Source organism: Polypterus senegalus, chromosome 17 (assembly GCF_016835505.1).
Source record: "Polypterus senegalus isolate Bchr_013 chromosome 17, ASM1683550v1, whole genome shotgun sequence".
Taxonomy (NCBI): domain Eukaryota; kingdom Metazoa; phylum Chordata; class Cladistia; order Polypteriformes; family Polypteridae; genus Polypterus; species Polypterus senegalus.
Window position 1 is genome coordinate 65,946,085 of NC_053170.1, and position 21,050 is coordinate 65,967,134.

Sequence of the window (21,050 nt, forward strand, 5' to 3'; positions counted from 1 at the left end):
ATCTTTATTGTGATTTGTCCAATTCTTGGTCCTGATGGGAGTGTGGGCCATGCTATTCCCAACACCATTACACATTGGCATTGAACAGCCCAGGATATGATGACAGTCCATCTTAGCACCTACTGATGCACACACCCACACAGGGCCACAATACAATAACCATTTAACAAAACCTACTTGTATAATGTTGTGAATGTGGCAGGAAAACCAGCGAACTTGGAAGTAAACCCACACAGACAGAAAGGGAACATTAAAACTTCATGCAAACAATGAACATGTGTGGCATTCAAACCCATGAACAATGGATCCAAGTCAAGTGCTTTTATTGTCATACCATCTATACAGTGTATTGCAGATACTGAGGCAGAAAAAGACATTCCCCGGGACCTCAGAGCAACATATACATAAATTCAGGACAGGTGCAAGACAAGTAAAAAACTTACTTTATTTTACTATAAGAGATAAAAAATAAATAAGAGATAACAAATAGTAATAAATTGAAATAGAAAGTAATATATACATAAATAAATAATAACAGACTAATAATAAAAACAGCCGTAGCAACAAATGTAATCAATGTACAACATGTAAATAAAATAATAGAAACAGATCTCATGGGAGGTGAGCAGAACAGAGTTCAGAGTGGTAGAAGCTGTTGCAGAACCTGGCAGAGCTGGTTCAGATACTACAATAGTTTCTTCCAGGACAAAGAGACCATGGAAAAGGTGAGACCAGTCATTCAAAATGTTGTAGGCTTTGTGGATGAAAGACGTAATTAAGATCTCTTTAATGAGAATCCTAATGAAATTATCTTCTATGTGTTCTTTCAGGGGCGGCACGGTGGCGCAGTGGTAGCGCTGCTGCCTCGCAGTTAGGAGACCCGGGTTCGCTTCCGGGTCCTCCCTGCGTGGAGTTTGCATGTTCTCCCGTGTCTCGTGGGTTTCCTCCGGGCGCTCCGGTTTCCTCCCACAATCCAAAGACATGCAGGTTAGGTGGATTGGTGATTCTAAATTGGCCCTAGTGTGTGCTTGGTGTGTGGGTGTGTTTGTCTGTGTCCTGCGGTGGGTTGGCACCCTGCCCTGGATTGGTTCCTGCCTTGTGCCCTGTGTTGGCTGGGATTGGCTCCAGCAGACCCCCGTGACCCTGTATTCGGATTCAGCGGGTTAGAAAATGGATGGATGGATGGTGTTCTTTCAGATGTAGAAACTTAAGGTCAGAGGCACCACTTATTAGACAGTGATGCAGCTGGTCAGAACACACTTAATGGTGCAACTGTACAATGTGGTGAGAATGGAAGGAGGTAGGCCTGTCTTTCTCAGTTACTGAAGAAAATGGAGATGTTGCTACGTCTTCTTGGCTATGGAGGTGATGTTAATTGTAAGGTCAGCTGCCAGGTGTACACTAAGGATTTTGGTGCTGTTGACCAATTCCACCTCAGAACCCTTGATGTGCAGAGGGCTATGAACAACACGGGACTTTCTGAAGTCAACATTAATTTATTTCATCTTGTCCATGGCACTTCCACCAGTCCACTAATCGTCATATCTATATTTTGTAAGATGACTCATTCCCATTAGTGATGAGATCTTCCCCCATTCCGTCATCAGCAAACTTAATGATGGTGTTGCAGCTGTACGCAGCTGTACAGTCTTGGGTCAGTTGAGTGAACAGAAGTTGGCTGAGTACACAGCTCAGGGGAGCTCCAATGATCAGCATGCTGGTACTGGAGATGGTGTTTCTGATGTAGACTGTCTGGCGTCTCTCTTTCAGTAAGTCCAGGATCTAGTTGCATATATAAGAGCTTCAGTGGGATGATGGTGTTGAATGTTGAACTGAAGTGAATGAGCACTCTAGCATCAACGTCTTTTTTTCCAGATGGGTCAGAGCCAGATAAAGAGTAAATGATATGACATCCTCAGTAACACACCTTCATTCTGTCTACATTAATTTATTCATTGGGCATTCAAGCATCCGTCAAGCCTTATCACATCCTAATGTCAGTACACAATGAAAATACTTGGCAACCTGTTTATTTAGTCCCTATCTGCAGGAACAGCAACAACATGGGCACACCAGTCCGTCTAGCACATCCACTTATACAAAGCCAGTTTAGAGGAATAATTCATTTGACATTTTTTGAATACAGGAAAAAATGTAAGTATCTCAGAAAATACCTGGAGAAAATGTAAACTCTGCACCACAATTGAACCTTGTCTCCAAGAGATGTGAGATAAACATACCAGAAGAGTGCTGCCTGGGCTAATGTATGGGTTATGTAAGCATCAGTTCAATAATACTGCTTCTCAACTTAATTAAAATATTTTTTTCACTAAATGTCCCTATCAACTGTAAAAATGGCATTAAGGAAGGTTTGTCAGTTGGATCTCTTGTTCATTAATTTGTTACATCCATTTTTTAAAAATACATAGCACTATTTCTTCTCCAGGGATGATGAATAGCCCTGAATGCAGATGTACAGTATGACAAGCGAATGAGCTGCTGAAAATATTACATGTCATGTATCAAACTACCCTGAGGCTCCATTCCACTTAGTGATCAGGCACCGACTGTTTTTGGGATGCAGGTGTTCAACAGGTGACAAGCTGACTTTTGATTTACTAGGTTTCAAATCTGTGTAACACTCCTTATTTTTCATTCAGTCACTCCCCCATCATGTCTAACCCAGCTTAATGATAGAGCATTGCTATTAAACAGAATAAGGTAAATTCCCCTTTAAAGGTATGTTTCTATTTTAATTCTGTTTAATTCTTGATAGCTGTGTATAAAGATTCAGATTGTGACATGTCAATGGTTACATGATAACCTTGGAATTAATTGCTTCACTATCACCCAGTATTTAAACCCTTTGTTATGCTTTCTTGATTTCTTTAGACTTTAGGGCCTTTGAATGCTGTAACACTTACTTTAACAACATGTCCTTATAGAGTCTTGGGTTTTTCTTTTAATGTAGGACATACTTATATACTACATATGGTCTGTCCTCAAGGTGTGCCTATATGCCATTCATTCTTACAGTGCAATTTCAGCAATTTTGTTACCTAATGCCATAATGATAAGGACAAGAATATAATTGGTCTAAACAACAATATATTCAACACACTAGTTAGGTTTGCAGATGATACCAGACAAGGTAGAAGGGTGTGAAGGGTAGTGTCATGAAGTCAGTTTAAGATTTATGTCCAACTGTTTATAGATTTATTTTTCACTTGTTTAAATAGTTATGCAGCTAAGCAGTGCTTGCCTTGAAAGTTAAAAGGTGGTGCAGATGGAGTGATGCAAGCAGCTGCGCAGCTGCACGGTATGAGTGTCCATGACACATGTGAGGCTGGGACTTGGAGTGCTACATGGCCCATACCTGCCTATGGACAGAAAAAAGCATTAGAGTGAGTGTTAGAGAGCCTGTGAACAAAGAGCATGTATACTTAACAGAGAGTGATTGAAGTTCCGGTGTCCATATACATACATGAGTGTGGATATATTATGTTCCTTCCTGACAGAAGTGTGTAGTAAAACCTACATGAAGGCACACAAAGTCAGTGGAAGAGGCTGGAAAGGCAGCAATGAGGATTTGAACACAAAGTCAGTAGAAGAGGCTGGGAAGGCAGCAATGGGGATTTGAGGAAGAAGTCGCCTGGTTGAATAAAATGAGAAAATTGACACTAGAGGTCATCTTTTTTGCCTTGTGTCAGTTGTTGGTGAATGATACCTTGAAGGCTTTCTGAGGACTGAATATAGGGGTGAGAGTGGCAGTAATCCGGTGAGCTGGACGTTGGTTTATTTTTATTTATGTAACTTTTCTTTTGGAAATCCTTTTTTTAATATCTTGTTGAGAAAAAAAGAATTTGAGATATCGTCAGTTTTTCTTGTTGGTTTTGTTTCTTGCTTTTGAATTTTTAACTCATTCACAACAAAAAATTATTTAATGGACATTACATTATTCCAGTGCACAGAACTTCAATTTTGACATTTTGATATATTTTTTTTTAGTAAAGATTAGTCATGTCTTTTCATTTTACCATCAATTGTATTTCTAGGAAGGTTGTAGGAGTCATAGTGAACACAACACTATCAACTGCCAAAGAAGTGTACAGAGGCCATTAAGAAGGCCAACAGAATGTCATGTTGTATAGCACCCTGATGTGTAGAGTACAAGTCTAATTAAGAAGTGATATAATTGAAGTGCTTAAAATTATGAAAGAAATTAGAAGATAGGATTCTATTTGTTACTTACCATATATACTTGTGGGTAAGTTCTCCTGTGGATAAGTTGGGACTTGGTTTTACCATGTAATTTCTGGTATTTTATAATGTCGGTCGTATAAGTCAAATGCTGAAAACTCGCGCCATTGGTCCAAGAGATTATGATATGCTAATGCCCACCTGAGTGAGTAACCACAGAGCACACTGCCTTTTTTATGTTGGTGCGGCAATGCACTGTATCAGCACGTGCTCATAACCTTTCTCTTTGTCTGTCTATTGTTCCTACATGACCACATGGTAATACCCAAACTATTCCGAAGCGACATTTGCACTCCTTTTTGTTTTTTTTATCTCACACCTTCATACACCTTTAGCGTAAAAGCATCCCTTATCGACGTTAGAGAGTTCTATTAGGAGAAAATATGAAGCTGGTTTTAAATTAAACGTCATTGAAGTAGCGAAAAAAATTGTAGCTGCCCTGCTGCAACAAAATTTGATGTGTCTGAGAAACTGATGCAAGATTGGAGGAGGCAAGAAGATGTAAAAAAAAAATGTAAGTGTTGCATTTTTGAACGGGTGTATAAGTCGGGGTCTGATTTTATGATCGATTTTTCGGGTTTCAAGACCCGACTTATACGTGAGTATATACGGTAAATATAAATTAGGTATCAAGATCACAGGGACATGGTTGGAAACTTGTTAAGGGAAGATTCCTCACAAACATTAAAAAGAACCATAGACACATGGAATAAATTACCAAATAGTGTGGTGGAGTGCAGGACTTCAGAGACTTTCAGGTGTCAACTTGATGCTATTTTAGACAATCTATGTCCTATTTTCATTATAATTGCTTTAATGGTCTAATAATGCAACACAGCTATACAATTTCTGAATTTACTAATTACTTTATTTTGCGATGTCTGTGCACAGGATTAATTAATGTTGAAATTATTGTCTACTGTATCTTTAACTATTGGGAGACCTATAATGATATTCTCACTGGTTTGACCATTTGTATGCTGAGTGTGTAAGATTGGCTGTTATTACTTGTAAAATCACAGCTGCTTACAAAACAGAGAACATTTTTTTATATTAGATAAAACTCTACATGCTGAATTATGTGCCAGGTTTATGTATATAGCCATAAAAGAATAAATAATCAGGTATCAGTTTCTCTTTGAAGACAACAATCGGGGAAAATGAAGATGCAAGGTTAGCAAGAAGCCAAGTGGAGTAAAATCGTAAACCAGAAGACAAACAGAAGAAAACTAACAGAAAGAAAGACAAGCAGACCTACCTAGAAAATGTATTTCTTTGTATTAACAGTGATGGGCAGCCACAGCCACTACCTGACCGGGACGCCAACAGAGTGATAAGACCAAGGGGAGACAGCATTGGTGAGGCAATACCTCCCCTGGGACTCTAGAGGGCAGCCCTCCTGGGCGGCTGTGGCACCACAGATTCCTGCAGGGCATGTTGGGAACTGGATTTTGTTGAAACCCTGTTGGGTTCTGTGGGGGTCACCAGGGGGAGCTGCAGAGCCCTATAGAGAACCTCCAGCTCACCTTGGAGTGAATCCAAGTAAGTATTTATGAGCCACCTGGAACACTCCCGGGACCTGAATAAGAGGAGCCACCTCACTCCATTGAATGGCCAGAGTCCGGAGGAAGAAGACAAAGCCTGAGGAGGAGTGGAGGCAGATGGACTGGCGGCAAGAAGGGACTGTGTATTGGTGTGTTGGTGATTGTGCACTTCAAACTGTAAATAAACCGGGTGTTGAATTTTAATAATAATTCATTACATTTATATAGCGCTTTTCTCAGTACTCAAAGCTCTATCCACACAGGGAGGAACCGAACCCACAACCTTCCACAGTCTCCTTACTGCAAAGCAGCAGCACTACCACCTGTGCCATCTGTGAGGACAACCAGTGTCCTGCCTGTGTGTGTCTGGGTTAAGGTGGCTTTACGCCCCCTGGTGGCTTCACATAACTTTATTTTGTTTATCATTTCTAGCTACGGGTAATTCCATTTTGTGACTCTTTTGAACTGTTGGAGAGAGACTATTGCCTTCTTCTGACTAGAGGAGGTTGAATTGTGTAATGTCATCATGCTGACAATATAAATCATAGCGGCACCTTCTCGTCCATGTCAAAGTTTTATACTGTTCTCAAGAGACAGCCATGCACTTAGATATTCAAACTCTTTTGGAGAGTTAGGATTTTTGCATGTGTTTTTGACTTTGCACTCTGGGCTTGTATATGAGGCCTTGGGAATTTTTTCTTTTTTTGGATTTTGGACTTTTTTTGGATTTTTTTTTTTGCCCTTGTTTACTCCAATCTCCTGGTCATGCTGGGCTGCCATTTCTCTCTGGCAGAACCTAACATGCACACAACTGTGTACTTTAACCACACGGAACACAAAAGTCACATACAAAGGTCGTTTCAAAATAACAAAACAATAGTTGCATCAAGTCCAGGTCAGGTTAAGTTTATTGTCCTGTGTACATAGTACAACACAATTCTTATTTGCACATATATTTAAATAATGACAATACAATGAAATAAATAAATGAAAATTATTGTGAATAAAATACAAAGAAACTGGAAAAGGGTTGGTGTTCCATAAAAATCCCATTAAATGCCCAATGATTGAAAGGCAAAACATAAGAAGATGTCAGAGTCAAAGACTCACTGAAGACCTGGGTTTCAAGATTCCTGCTCTGTTTCTTGTCGAAGCTTATTCTACAGTGAATGGTGATTTCTGATATTTAGTTGGTTTATTATATCCACAGGACTGGAAGGAGCAGGCCTAGCATAAATGAGGCGTTATAAGGCTTCTTCTTGGGACTACTTTTCCATTATTTAAATGAAAGTATGTAAGTAACTGTGCAACCTTCTTAGGAAACTCCCTGTGTTTCACCTCACCATTTCCAATGAGACTCCCCATGTTCATGTGTATGACAGTCTATATAGCATGAAACACATATAGTACATTACATACAACATGTATTTGCAAGTCTCAGCTCATCTCATTTTCTGAAACCAATTTCCTGGTGAGTGTCACTCTGGCAATAGACCAAGCAGGTAATCCCAGACTTCCCTGTCCCTAGTTACAGATTCTCTCTCTTCCTCGTAAATTCCCAGGCTTTCCCAAGCCAGCCACTCCAGCATGTCCTGGGTCTACTGCAGGGTCTGTGGGATGTGCCTGGAGCAGCACTAGGCAGAGCTGTCTGGGGGGCACCACAACTACCTCAGCTGGCTCTGCTCAATGTAGAGGAGCAGCGATTCTACTCCAGGGTTCTGGATCAAGACTGCTATCTTAAAATGAGCTCATTAGGAATGCAGGGACACATTTGCATGAATGTTAGGAAGTTTTTCTTTACACTGAGAACCATAGACACATGGAATAAGGTACCAGGTAGTGGGGTAGATAGTAGGACTTTAGGGACCTTCAGAACTAAACTTGATATTATTTTGGAGGAATTAAGAGGATAGGACTGGTGAGCTTTGTCCAGCTGAATGTCCTGCTCTTGTCTAGATTGTTCTAAGGCTGTAAAAAAAATTTCCATACAATGACATCGTATGCACTGTCATTGTTGAGTCACATCCTTGACAATAGAAGGAGTTGCTGTCAAGAACATAGCTTGTGGTCATGAAGCAATTTTAACAAAAGGGCAGCAATCATACAAAAACAATATACTAAATGATGGTATAAATATAACAGTAAACAATAATAATAATGCACACATTTGGGATGTGAACAAGTGCCTCTGGACTTGTGAGAGTGTTCTGTCTGCAGCAGGCAACCATTCCAGTTAGATGAAAGCACTCCTGTTCATAAATCTACTCTTCACTCCATTTAGTTCTGAATATATACAGTAGCACAAGATACTGTATAGTGCAAGAGGCAGTGTAACAAAGTAACGATGAAGAGTCAGGACTTCACATATACGACTTCAAACGCATATCCATCATGTTTCTAGCTACCATTTGTTTCATACCATCTTTGGCAGCCATTTCTGCCAAGAGAATGTTAACATGTACGTTATCTCTCATGCTTCGACCCTTCTGGACCTGGCAGAACTGCACACAGCCCAGTGATATTTACTTTCGATGGTTCGTAGGGTAAATCCAAAAGCAACAGACTGTCCTTTCTACTGTAGACACATTTGCAGAACCCTGGGTAAATGAAACCAAACTATCTAAGGAAACAAACCCTATTGAGAAGTGTGGTTTAGCCCTCCAAACCAAGAAAGTAACATTTCCAATAAAAACTTAACTGTTATTCTTGTTAGGCTGAAGAGTAAGTAATAACCATGTTGTCTTTAATCTGATTGCAATAAGTCTTGCACATAAAGTAAAATTAATAGAATTTTTGTACGTTTATTCAAACAATTGCATATAATTTAACAGATAGCACTGATACAATGCAGGACTTTTTCTCTCGTAAAAACACAAAAAAAGAAAATCTTGTTTGTAGATTGAAGAAAAGAAAACAAATAACTTTTTTGCTTTGGCAAAGCTGTGAAAATGGTATTCCCAGGATATCTCAAAGATGTTGATAGCTCTTACTGCAGCGTTCCAGGGGATATGTGATACTCTGGTCTTTGTACAGAGAACGTCACCAGATTTTACTGCTTCCTGATTATTTCCATATGGGGCTCCTTCTCTGGATGTCTTCAGGCTCTGATCCCCTTACAGCGGGCATTTCCAGCAATCGGAAAGGAGGCAGCTTTTAGCAGCTTGTCAAAGCAAAGATCATCAATCGAGCACAAATGACCATGTTGCTGTTGAAATGCCTTTGAATTATAATTTTACAGCTTCTCATCACTTAGAAGAACATAAAGTTTTAAGACAAGAAAGTCCTTCCTCCCATCCACTCCTATCATAATATGTAACATGTAATCTTTGTAACACGTCTGTCACTTTCAATACAGCGTTTAGTCAGACACAAAAGAGAGGCAGAAGTAAAATAAGAAAGCAGAGCCTCATATCACTCCCTTTCACCTAAGCTTGCTATATTTCTAATAAACCTTCCAAATGATTCTCCCATAATATTTTACTGCAGATTTTTGGGAGCTACCAGAAGGTGACTACAACTCCAAACCCATGCAAGTAAGCTAATCGTAAATAGCAGCTCATAGCGTGCACGCCTAGATTAAAACATAAGCCTACTTTTACTCTTAGGAAGAAATGGCAGGATGACAAGTAGATAGGATGGGGATGAGACAGAGATAGCACCCATGTCCTCTAATTTTCATTCCTCTCAAGCTCTTTCGCAATTAGCCGGTTTGTGGTTATTCCTTTCTGGATATTTTGTGGGAAAAGTTTAAGTTTCACAACGATGACATGAATAACACTTGCCTTGCCACTTTGTTGCACTTTGATTATTCATTATAAAAAGCCTGACTTTAGGGAGAATGGGAGGAACAGCAAGTTACTATTTTGCTGGAGGTTTGCAGCAATGAGATATAGACTTATTTTAAAAAGTAAAAGTTCACCATTACTTATGTCCCAGACTTTGATACTAAACGTCTTCTCCCACATCCCAGTAATGCAGTAACATGAGTCACTTCTGCTCAAGGACTCCTGAATATTTGTCTCTGCTTCTCTTATTAAAACTGATCTTTTGTTAAAGTGGCTAGCAGTGCTTTTTTGCTTCTTCAGCAAACAGGGTTTGAACTCCAGGCCAGAATGTATAAAATTTGAATGTTCTCCCTGGGTATGTTTGTGTACATTTCTCCATTGATACATCACTTTAATACTCTCAAATCCTGAACAAAACTGTGTTAAGGCTATGTCACATTACACGGCTTTCCCAGCAATTTTCAGTCGTAGCCTTCATTTACATTGTCTTAGTGAGTCAGAGGCATTTGGCATCACATTCCTATGAAGATAGTCACCTAATGTGACATACCCAGTGACTCACACCAACTCCAACAGGTTTAATTTTGTCTTGAGTTGTATGGACAGGCTGTGTGTGTATGACAGCTGACAACCAATGAATACTCATCAAAATGTACAATGCATGAAATACAGTGATGAGGAATAAGGAGCACGTGTTTTGTATGTTAGAAATAGAAGAGAACCTATCTGATGTCTCGTGTTTTATGTACTGTGAAAGAATGGAAAAATGATTTAAAAAAGGGCAAGGTTGTTGCTGAACTTGCCGTAGCTGTTAATTGTTCGTAACCATTCTAGCTCTGTTAAGTAGCATCCTATTAGCTGTCGGAAAAAGGGATGAGCACATCTGTACTAGATGGTCGGCACTCAGTTTCTAGATGTGACATAGGCAGTAATTTTTAGACATTTAAACTGACACGGTCCGGAGACAAGATCAGTATCTGCCTTCAGCAAATCAGACACCCCCCACAACTAGAATTTGTGCAATGTGAAATCGACTTTAATTGCCCACAGTTTATTCAGGCCATTGAACTCTTGTTCTGCTTCCCAGCAATCTTGGATTGGATTATAAAAGTTCAGAAAATCACTGGATGGGATGATGCAAAATGCTATGTTGAAAAAAGTGCTGAACATTTTTTTCTGGATGTTTTCTCCTCTTCCTAGTATGTTATTTATTTAGGTATGGGCCCCAGCTATGTTACATGTTTTTTTTTTGCTGCATTCTGTCCCTTTTATAAATGAAGCATGTCTTTAACCTCAACCATTTAGCATTTACCATACTGTACTGCATTAAAATTCTCTAAGTCTGATTCCCATAATCCTTTTTTTTCATAATTTACCCAGTTCAGGATAATGGGGGGAGCTAGAGTGTATGCTAGCAGCACGGACTACGAGACTGAACCAGCTCTGGATCAAGTGCACCAGTTCATCTCAAAGCCCATTCCACATACCCCCACATTCACATGAATTGCCATTCAACCCAACATATGTGACCTGTGAAATGTGGGAGAACACCAGGAGAAAACCCAAGCAAGATATAGGGGAGCATGCAAATGCCACAAATGCAGTGACAAGGCTGGAACCTGACCACAGCACTCTGGGGCTGTGAAGCAGCAGGACTAACCTATGCACTTTCACTTTCTAAACCCTTAGACCAATTTTGGCTCACTGGAGTACAGCCTGGATGTTTGGGGTGTAAGTCAGAAACCGCTTATACACTTTGGTGTAGATTATAGACTTCATCATCAGTCTCACAGGACACTGCTGTTTGTTTTTTGCCATCGTTGTATGTGTTCATCTGATCACCTTTATCAACTGCTGTACTATCATGTGTGCAAGGGGCTTTCTCTAATTTAGTCAAATTGTGTATCATTTGTCGCTATGTACATTGTGGTCACCTAGGGCGCTGCAGCTCCACAAACTTCCAATACACACACTTGGCCACAAGCTCACAAGTAAACCAAAGGGATTTTATTGTGTAAAACTTTTTATAGCCCAGAATTACCCAGAGCACACAGAAATTGTCTCTTTCTTTAGCTGTTTGGTCTCCTTCTTCTGTGCTCCTGTTGCAATCTTAGTACTCCTCATCCCCACTCTGGCCTCCAGAATTGTGGCAGGCAGCTCATTTTATGTATCAGCTGGAAGCACTTCCGGTGTCCTGAAGCTGGGGCTCAGAAGCACTTCTGGGTAAGGTGGGATCCCGACAAAGTAGGGCTTGCTAGGTGTCTCAGCACCCTCTGGCAGCACCCACAGAACCCAACAAGGCTGAGTTGCCAAACACCATTTCCCAAGATGCCCTGTGTAAATCCCTGGCCATGCTATAACACAGGTGGACTGCCATCTAGCATTCTAGGGAAGACAAAGCCCTGTGCAAGCAGTTCTCCCAGACTGTAGACTTCCCTGTCATCCCTCACAACATTTTTAAATTTACATTTTTATTGTCTGTGAATGAAATTCCTTATCGACATCAGATGCTTAACGTGATGGCCACAGCATGGACACACATAATGCACAGTATGTCCTTTAGTTAGGTCTATCCAGTGTCAGATCACTATCACACTGAATTGGGACCACCATTTCCACAGAGTCTCTTGTTTTGGTATTCATCGAGTGTAATTGGCATGTTCACATCTACCTAAACAAACTGGATTTTTGAAGACGTCACACCAAAATTTGATAAAATACAAAAGGGGTGGTGACATTATTCTAATCTCAGGTCACAGGACCCTGTTGTACCAGGAGAAAACTCCTTGTAGACACAGGCAGAACATGGCGACTCCAGACAGGCAGTGCTTTGGAACGTTTTAGCCATAGGACTCTGGAACTGTGAGTCAGTAAACCCGAACCAATCCAAATCAATTTTTCCAATGAGAGAATAGAGGGCTAAATTAAAAAGAAAAGAAAAGAGATGAAGACCAGAGATTCACCTTTCATTTTTAGAACACACTCATTATATATATATAAGGTATATGCATCTATAGGAGATTTCTCTTCAGCAGGCTCAGCATGAACAGGAAAAATGAAGAAAGGGGAACTCTGAAAGGCAGGGCAGCATAGCCTTCATTGCCTGCACATTTCCTTTGATATATGAGAGTAATTTCCAGTCCAATATTTCTGCCTGACTCAGTCACTGGCCTACAGCAGAGACTCAGAGAGCATGGCAGGGTTGTGTTTTTGGAGACATTTGGAGTCTGATGCATGCTGTGTCCTCAGCAGGGAAGGCTGCATGCACTGCTGGTGTGTTAATTGCCGAGTTGTCAAGCATTTCTACCTAGAAGCCACTCCAAGTCATAAGTTCTGGGTTTACATTTTGCAAAAATTGCAAAGAAAATAATTGAAAGAATGGTATTTATTTCATTATGCATATGAAACTAGGTTTTCCCTTCTTGGTGCTAATGAGCTTGAGTCAATACACCATCCACTTTCTGAACCCCCTTTAAGGGTCTCAGTCATATAAGGGGGATAGAGACCATCTTTTAGTTGAATCAATGGCTGTTTGGGTATGGGATGAAGCCTAAGTACCCAGAGAATGTCCACATGGATATGGGGACAACATACAAACTTCACAGACAGTGGGTACACTGGGCAATGAATTTATGTTCATCAACTCTAACCAATATGTCAGCATACTGCCCTCCTGATATGTTGAAGTAAACTATTAACACTTTTTTGATAGACTCATGGCAATGTGTTCACTGCTGATTTTTAAACATGAATCACTCGTGATTGAGACGCAAGCATATGTGAAATCACCCAAAATGATGGAATATTTATTTCATTACTTCATGTCTGCTGTAATGGGGGAACTGAGCCAATCACCTCCTGCTTTGCAAGCAGAACTGAGAACTGCTGCACTAAAGCTTAAAACACCTTAAACTGAGCTGTGCCACTACTTTCCAGAAGGGCAATATAATAAAGACTCATCAATTGCATCATTACATTACATTCATCCATTATTAACCCTAATTGTCCAGTTCAAAGTTGCAGGTGGCTGGAGCCAAACCTAGCATTAAACTCAAAGCAGGAACCCGAACTGGATGAAGTGTCATTCTATCAGTGGTCAGTCTCATATGGAGCTAATCTAGAGTTGCAAATTAACCTAGCATGGACATTTTGGAAATACAGGAGTAAAAGTGGTGTATAGCAGTGCAGGTAAACGACTGCCAGAGTGTGATATATCACATATGTTCAAATAGTACCCAAAAGTAATTAGAACATGAGGACTGAACTGCAAGATGGAGGTCATGGGGAGTAAAAGACACCTAAAATTTCAATTGAAAGCAGAGGGTGTAGAACTTCTTCATATTTTGTAAAAAAAACTATTTTAGTTTTTTTTTTGGAGTCTTTAAATTAAGAATAAGGGATTTAGGGTATTTAGGGGAGCATGGGGAAACTCTGGCAAGAAGGCCAGAAAACTTTCAGAGGGCATTTAAATTCTGGTCATTGTACTGTAAATAACATCAGGGTTGGGTTTAACTGCCACTGCCTTCCAGACATTCACTGAGCATTGATTTAAGGAGGCAATTTTGACCAAGGCTCAACTGGCATGATGATAGTGCAGCCAGAGTAGAAAAAAGAAAAGTAAGTAAGTATTTGGAAGGTAAATAGTGAGTTTCAGGGATGATAAGCAAGTGAGCTAGCCACCTCACCTAACATTTAGAGTCATGATCCTATTTAGATAGACAGAGTGGGGCAGGTTATAGCAGGGCTACATAATAGTAGGTATTTTTTGTGTTTGTGCTGAGTCGCATTTTGTTCATAATATCCCATTTACTATTGTGTGTGTGTGTGTGTAAGTAAATGTTGTCCCCGGAAAACAAACGAGGAAGAGCGATGCGGTGAGACCCTGACCCCGAGACTGGAATTTCCTGTTCCCACAACCATTATATCCGGGATATTTATTATTTAAAATAGAGGGGTGAAGAACAAAAAAGAACAAGAAGATCTAAAAGAAGGGAGAGACTGAGAGGAGAAAGGAGTCATTTTCATGTTCATCTTTGAAATCATCACCTGCAACCATTGCGAAACTTTACCGTTTGCTTTTTCATTTTTTCACAGCATTGCGACAGCCTGTGAGAAGAAACCCCAGGGTTTGAATTTCATTCAGCCATTGCCAAGGACTCAAACAGTAAGATCGTTTTGTGTTTTTTTTGGAAAGGAGCAAAATATCATTTCAGACAGTATTCATTTAATTCAGGACTTTAATAACTCTGGACTCATATATCACATCCATTCAAATTGCCGTTTGTTTTGATCTGTGTTAGAGTTTTGTGTTCTGTGTGTATTCATTTATTGTTTAGGGGCAAAGGAGGGCTTTGTATTTTCTTTTATTACTGTATCTTCGTGTGCCTTTGGGATAGGGGGAATTGTTTACAATATATAATATTGAGTATTTGTCTGCAGAGACATCATAAGAGTTGGGGCAGCCACCCTTATAATATTTTCTCGGCTGCAAACTTGCTTTTTAGTAGCACAATGTGTTTAGGTCAGAGTCCAGAACAGAACTGCCTGTACTGAGGCAAGATGGCAGTTTTAAAGGCCTGGAAGGGAAATTACTTCATCGGTGCTGGAACTGGGAGTGGCGTCCTCGTGCCCGGAAGTGATGTCATCCTTGGGAGCAGCAACAGGTGGGATTTTCCGGGAAAGGTCTACAAGGGACTAAGAGAGATAGTCAGTACACTCCGCCACTCCCTGGCCTGGCGTAGAATTACTAGTGTTTAGGCCCTTCAGCTGTGACCCATGCGCACATGTGTGACAATAGCCCAGACCCCCCTCCCCCCCCAGCCCAGACCCAGGTCAAGCCCGGACCTGTCCGAAAGGTTGTGGACTCGAGAGAGAGCATCAGCATTGGCATGGAGAGAAGCCTTAGGGTTCATTTATACTTCACGCTCAGAACACGTACGCGTCCGCATCATGGCTGCCATGCGTTCCCAGCATTCATTTCACTCGTCCTCTGAGCAGGTCCTCAGAAATTAACGCGACGCGTGCGCGAGTTGCAGTACCAGCAAAAGTCGGGGCGAGTGTGCTAAAAGTCGGAACGCGTGACGTCAGAGTCTCTGTTTACTATCTACATGTGACAGCAAGCCTCTATGGAGATCCTGCGGGGATCGATGTGCGCGCTTTGCTGTTTGATGAATGGTTCAAAGTGTTGAAGCAAAATGCCGACATACAGATGCATTCGTGGTGCTTTTATATTCAAGCGTCGCATATTCCCGATCGTAATGACACGATACATTTTAAAAGTCTCACATACCATCTTTTGTGTCGTCTTTTTTAATTTTTTTATTTTTACAACTTAACAACAGCAACATAATGTATAGCGTTATATTTGAACCACTGAGAAAAAAATAAAGGACACGGTGAAAACGTGTATTTTGTGATTAAAGTGGAAATTTCGGCTTTAATCTCGAATTGTCCACTTTAACCTCGTAGTTTACTTTATCATTAAAGCAGACCATCGTAAACATCATCCCAGTTTTTAATCGCCACGAGCTTCTTGGACAGCTGCGGCAAGCAGCAAAAGATCACCACACAGAACAAATTAAATGTATGATATTCCAACTCTCTGCACATTTAGAATCTTTAGATTCATACTTGATATCACTTTCATGATGAAATGCATTAAAGTGTATGTTACATTTTACATATAATTTCATTTAAATAATGAATACTGTTAATAATTACACACATGGGGGTGACACGGTGGCGGAGCAATAGCACTGCTGTCTCACAGGGAGTTACGTTGCTGGTATTTCCTGCTTGTATTCCACACTGTGCTCCGGTTTCCTTCCAAAGATAAACAGATTTGGGGATTTGGTGCCGCTAAAATGACGCTAGTGTATGTGTGCTTGTATTCACCTTGCGATGAGCGGAGACCTCGTCCAGGGATTGTTTCTCAGTCGTGCCCAATGCTTGTTGGAATGGACACATCCCTGGATTGATGGATTTAATCAATAAACATCCTTTTCATAGATATTGCGGTAAGGTGTTATCGGAATTTAATAGGTGTTTTAGGCAATTCACAACACAGAGAAGCCAAACATGTTCTCACCGTGATAATATCTCACACTGCCACCTGGTGGACTCCTCCAGATTTACGTAAAGTACGCGCACAAGTATAAACACTTCAACGCTTGCGTAGCAGGAGCGTCCGCTGCAGCATGCGTCGCGTCACGTGAAGTATAAATGAGCCCTTAAGGTGAACAAGCAAAAACTTATACGGTTAGAGGTCAAGAAACCACCTAGTGACCTGTGGATTTGTCTCCTTGTGAAGGGCCATCCACTGTAGTACATCAACTGCGTAATCGCCCATTTTATCGCAAGAGCCTCCTGTTCCACTGCCACATACCTGGTCTCCCGATCCAGCAGTTTCCGGCTCAGGTACATGACGAGGTGTTCAACACCATTGATGCTTTGGCTCAGCATGGCCCCCAGGCCTGTGTCCGAAACGTCCGTCTGGAGTATGAAAAGAAGTGAAAAGTTGGGTGCTTTCAATATGGGTGCTGACGTAAGGGCCTGTTTTAGGTCACAAAATGCAGTGGCAGTCTTGTCAGTCCATACCACGTGGTTTGGAGCCCTCTTCTTTGTTAAGTCTGTCAATGGAGCTGCTCTCTTAGAGAATCGGGGTACAAACCGGCGGTAGTACCCGGCCATTCCCTCTGAGAATCGGGGTACAAACCGGCGGTAGTACCTGGGCAACCTGACAAAGGCCTGCACTTGCTGCTTAGTATTTGGACGGGGCCAGTTTAATATGGCATTAACTTTGGAGCACTGTGGCTTCATGGCACCCAGACCCACCAGGTAGCCCAAATATTTAGCCTCCTTTAATTCAAAGAAACACTTCTTTGGATTAATTCGAAGCCCGGCTTCACCCAGCGTCTGCAATACCTGTTTTCACCTGCCGCGTGTGGTCCTTCCATCTGCTGGAATAACGTTAAACGCGTTATGAGGCCGGATCACTCTGTCCACCAGACGCTGGAAACTTGCCAGTGCACCATGTAACCCGAATGGGAGGACCCGGTACTGCCAGTGCCCACTAGGAGTGCTAAACAGGAGTCCGTTAAAGTAACCTGCCAGTACCCCTTCTTCATGTCAAGTGTAGTCATAAATTTTGCTTCTACAAGCCTTTACATTACATTACATTACAGTTTATTTTTGTATAGCCCAAAATCACACAGGAAGTGCCGCAATGGGCTTTAACAGGCCCTGCCTTTTGACAGCCCCCCAGCATTGACTCTCTGAGAAGACAAGGAAAAACTCCCAATAAAAACCTTGTAGGGAAAAATGGAAGAAACCTCGGGAAAGGTAGTTCAAAGAGAGACCCCTTTCCAGGTAGGTTGGGCGTGCAGTGGGTGTCAAAAGTAGGGGGTCAATACAATACAATACACAGAACAGAACAATTCCTTAATACAGCATAATAATAAAAATTTTAGAAGTACGGTTTAACAGCAGATGATATGACATAATTAGGTTTGGATATTTTTAGAGTCCTGGAGACCTCATCCATCTAGCTGCCTCCCCATTTGGCCATGCCACGGCTGAAACGTTGCTCCCATGAAAGGACCCCTCTTTCCCATGATTCCTGTGATCCTCCATCAGGGATGACTTTACCATAGGCAGGCAAACAACTTGGCAGGTGGGCCGTGGCACCAATTACCACATTTGGGTACCGAGAAAAGAAACAGAATAGGTGAAGGTTAGTATTCAAATATAATTATAATGTTACTTATGTTTTAGTGCTAATGACTAAACAACAGAGATGCGTAATGTACAGTTAATCAGCAGCTCTAGTCAGGATATGCTAAACTGAAGTAGTGAGTCTTCAGCCGGGATTTAAAGGCTGAGACTGAAGGGGCATCTCTTATGAAAGGAGGCAGACCATTCCACAGTTTAGGGGCCCTGTAACTAAAAGCTCGACCTCCCACTGTTATTTTATTAATCCTTGGAATCCTAAGCAGACCGGCATCTTGAGATCTTAATGTGCACTCAGGTTTGTAAGTCATGATAAGTTCAGACAAGTAAGCCGGACCTTGGCCATTTAATGCTTTATATGTTAAAAGGAGGATTTTGAAATCTGCCCTAAACTTAACTGGGCGCCAGTGTAAAGATTTAAGAACTGGAGTTATGTGTTCATATTTTCTTGTTCTTGTAATAATTCTTGCAGCCGCATTTTGGATGAACTGGAGGCTGTATAGAGAACAGTTTGAACAGCCAGTGAACACCGCATTGCAGTAGTCAATCCTACTAGAGATAAATGCATGAATTAATTTCATACAATCCTGTTTATTTAGAAAGCGCCTTAATTTCCTAACATTTTTAAGATGGAAAAAACATGTTTTGGACGACTTTGTAATATGTGCTTTAACTGACATTCTAGAATCAAAGATAACTCCTAGATTCCGGGCTGATTCAGTAAAATTAATTGGGATTCCAGCTGAGTTAAATGACGACAAAATATTGCTGTGATCAGCGTCATTCCCTCCAACAATTAACATCTCTGTTTTATCTGTATTCAAAGACAAGTAGTTCTCATTCACCCATTCCTTTAATTCACTAACACAACTAATTAAAGACAACATCCAAAGGGTCATCCATGCGAGGCATCGGATAGGTATCAAACTGGGAGACTTGATTCAGTCGATAGAAGTCGTTGCAAAACTTACCGACTAAGACAATTGGACTGGACCGGGGACTATAACTTTCCTCAATCAATTCTAGATCCAGCATGCTCTTGCTCTCAAGCTCCACCTCTGCCTTCTTTGCTTCGGGAAGATGATATGGGCGTTCTCGTATGACAACTCCTGGTTCTGTCACTATGTCATGTGCAATCAGAGAGGTCCTTCCGGGTTGCTCACTTACTACCTCCGGAACTGACAAGCTGTTTCGAGCTCCCGTCTCTGTTTAGCATTCAACTCGGGACTGAAGTTAAGGTTGTTGTTCTGAGCGAAGAAAGAGTGGGGCTGAGCAGAGAAGGGATCAGGATCACTGTCCTTCCATGGCTTCAGCAAGTTGACATGATATACCCACTTGCTCTGCCGACAATTGGATTGTTTCACCAAATAATTGACGAGCCCTTTCCTCTCCTTAATTTCATATGGGGCTTGCCAGTGGACAAGCAACTTAGAATGTGAGGTAGAGACCAATACCATGACCCGATCCCCTGGTTAGAACTCCCGGAGAGCGGTGCCACGATCATAATAGTGGGCCTGTGCTGCTTGCGCCACTTCCATGTGACTTTTTAAAAGAGGTCGGATTTTTCCAAATCAATCGCATAACTGCGTGATATATACCAATATATTGATAGAGGGAAGAGCCTCTCCTTCCCATCCTTCTTTTAAAACATCCAATAGTCCTTGAGGTTGTCGTCCATATAACAATTCAAAAGGGGAGAACCCCATAGAGGCTTGTGGGACTTCCCGATAAGCAAAGAGCACGAGGGGGAGTAGCTGATCCCAGTTCCTCCCATCCCCACTGACCACCTTGCGCAGCATTTGCTTGAGAGTCTGATTTAACCTCTCGACAAGACCGTCGGTTTGAGGATAATATACTGCGGTCTTTAAGTGCTTTATTTTAAGTAACCTGACCGTTCCCTTGAATGTCGCCAAAGTAAAGGGCGTCCCTTGGTCTGTAAGGAATTTTTTAGGGATCCTAACATTTGCAAAGACTCCCACTAGTTCCCGTGCGATAGCGTTAGTAGTGGCAGAGCGCAGCAGAACTGCCTCTGGATATCGGGTAACTTAATCCATGAGGACTAATATATATTTATGTCCTCTGGCTCCAGAGGTCCTACTATATCGACCCCAATATGCTCAAAGGGAACATCAATCAGGGGAAGGGGAATGAGAGGAGCACGTTCCCTCCTAGGAATTTGCCGCAATTGACATTCTGGATAAGAGATGCAAAAACAGCGAACCTCCTCATTAATTCCCGGCCAATAAAATCAGAGCTTAATCTGCTCTAGAGTCTTTTCGGTGTGTGGAAATGTCCCGAACACAGACATTCAGACATGTTGCAAAGTCACCACCACACGTTTATTTACAATATTTACAAAAGTCAGGTGCACACAAACCCTGTGTGGTGAAAGTGCAGGCTGTACTCCCGGAAGCTCTCCAGGTGTCCCTTCTTCTCTTCCCCCCAGCACCTGGTGTGGCAGAAGTGCTGAGGTCCAGGGCTCCAAAGGCATCGGGGAGCCCCCTGGCGGTGACCACGGGCCCCTACAGGGTTGGGCTTCCCAGCCCTCTACCCGTGGCCCCCAAAGCAACCAGGGTGGCGGCCCCCACGTGATCCAGGGCAGGCATAGACCCTCTTTCGGTCCTTCAGGGCGTCCCGGCCGGGTTGTCACCCCTGGCATCCCTGACAAGTGCCTAAATGGCCTCCCAGGAGGTGGGTGTGCACCAACTCACAAACTTGCCGCTGGTAGGTTTGT

At 41.7% G+C, this 21,050-nt stretch overlaps 1 long non-coding RNA gene across 2 annotated transcripts in view; it reads left to right on the forward strand.

Moving 5' to 3' along the window:
- LOC120517961 overlaps positions 1 to 21,050 on the forward strand; it is a 53,231-nt gene that overhangs the window by 23,170 nt on the left and 9,011 nt on the right. For both annotated transcript variants that reach the window (XR_005631151.1, XR_005631149.1), the window contains exon 2: positions 14,684 to 14,753. This is a non-coding gene — a long non-coding RNA (uncharacterized LOC120517961). The remainder of the gene's footprint in view (positions 1 to 14,683; positions 14,754 to 21,050) is intronic.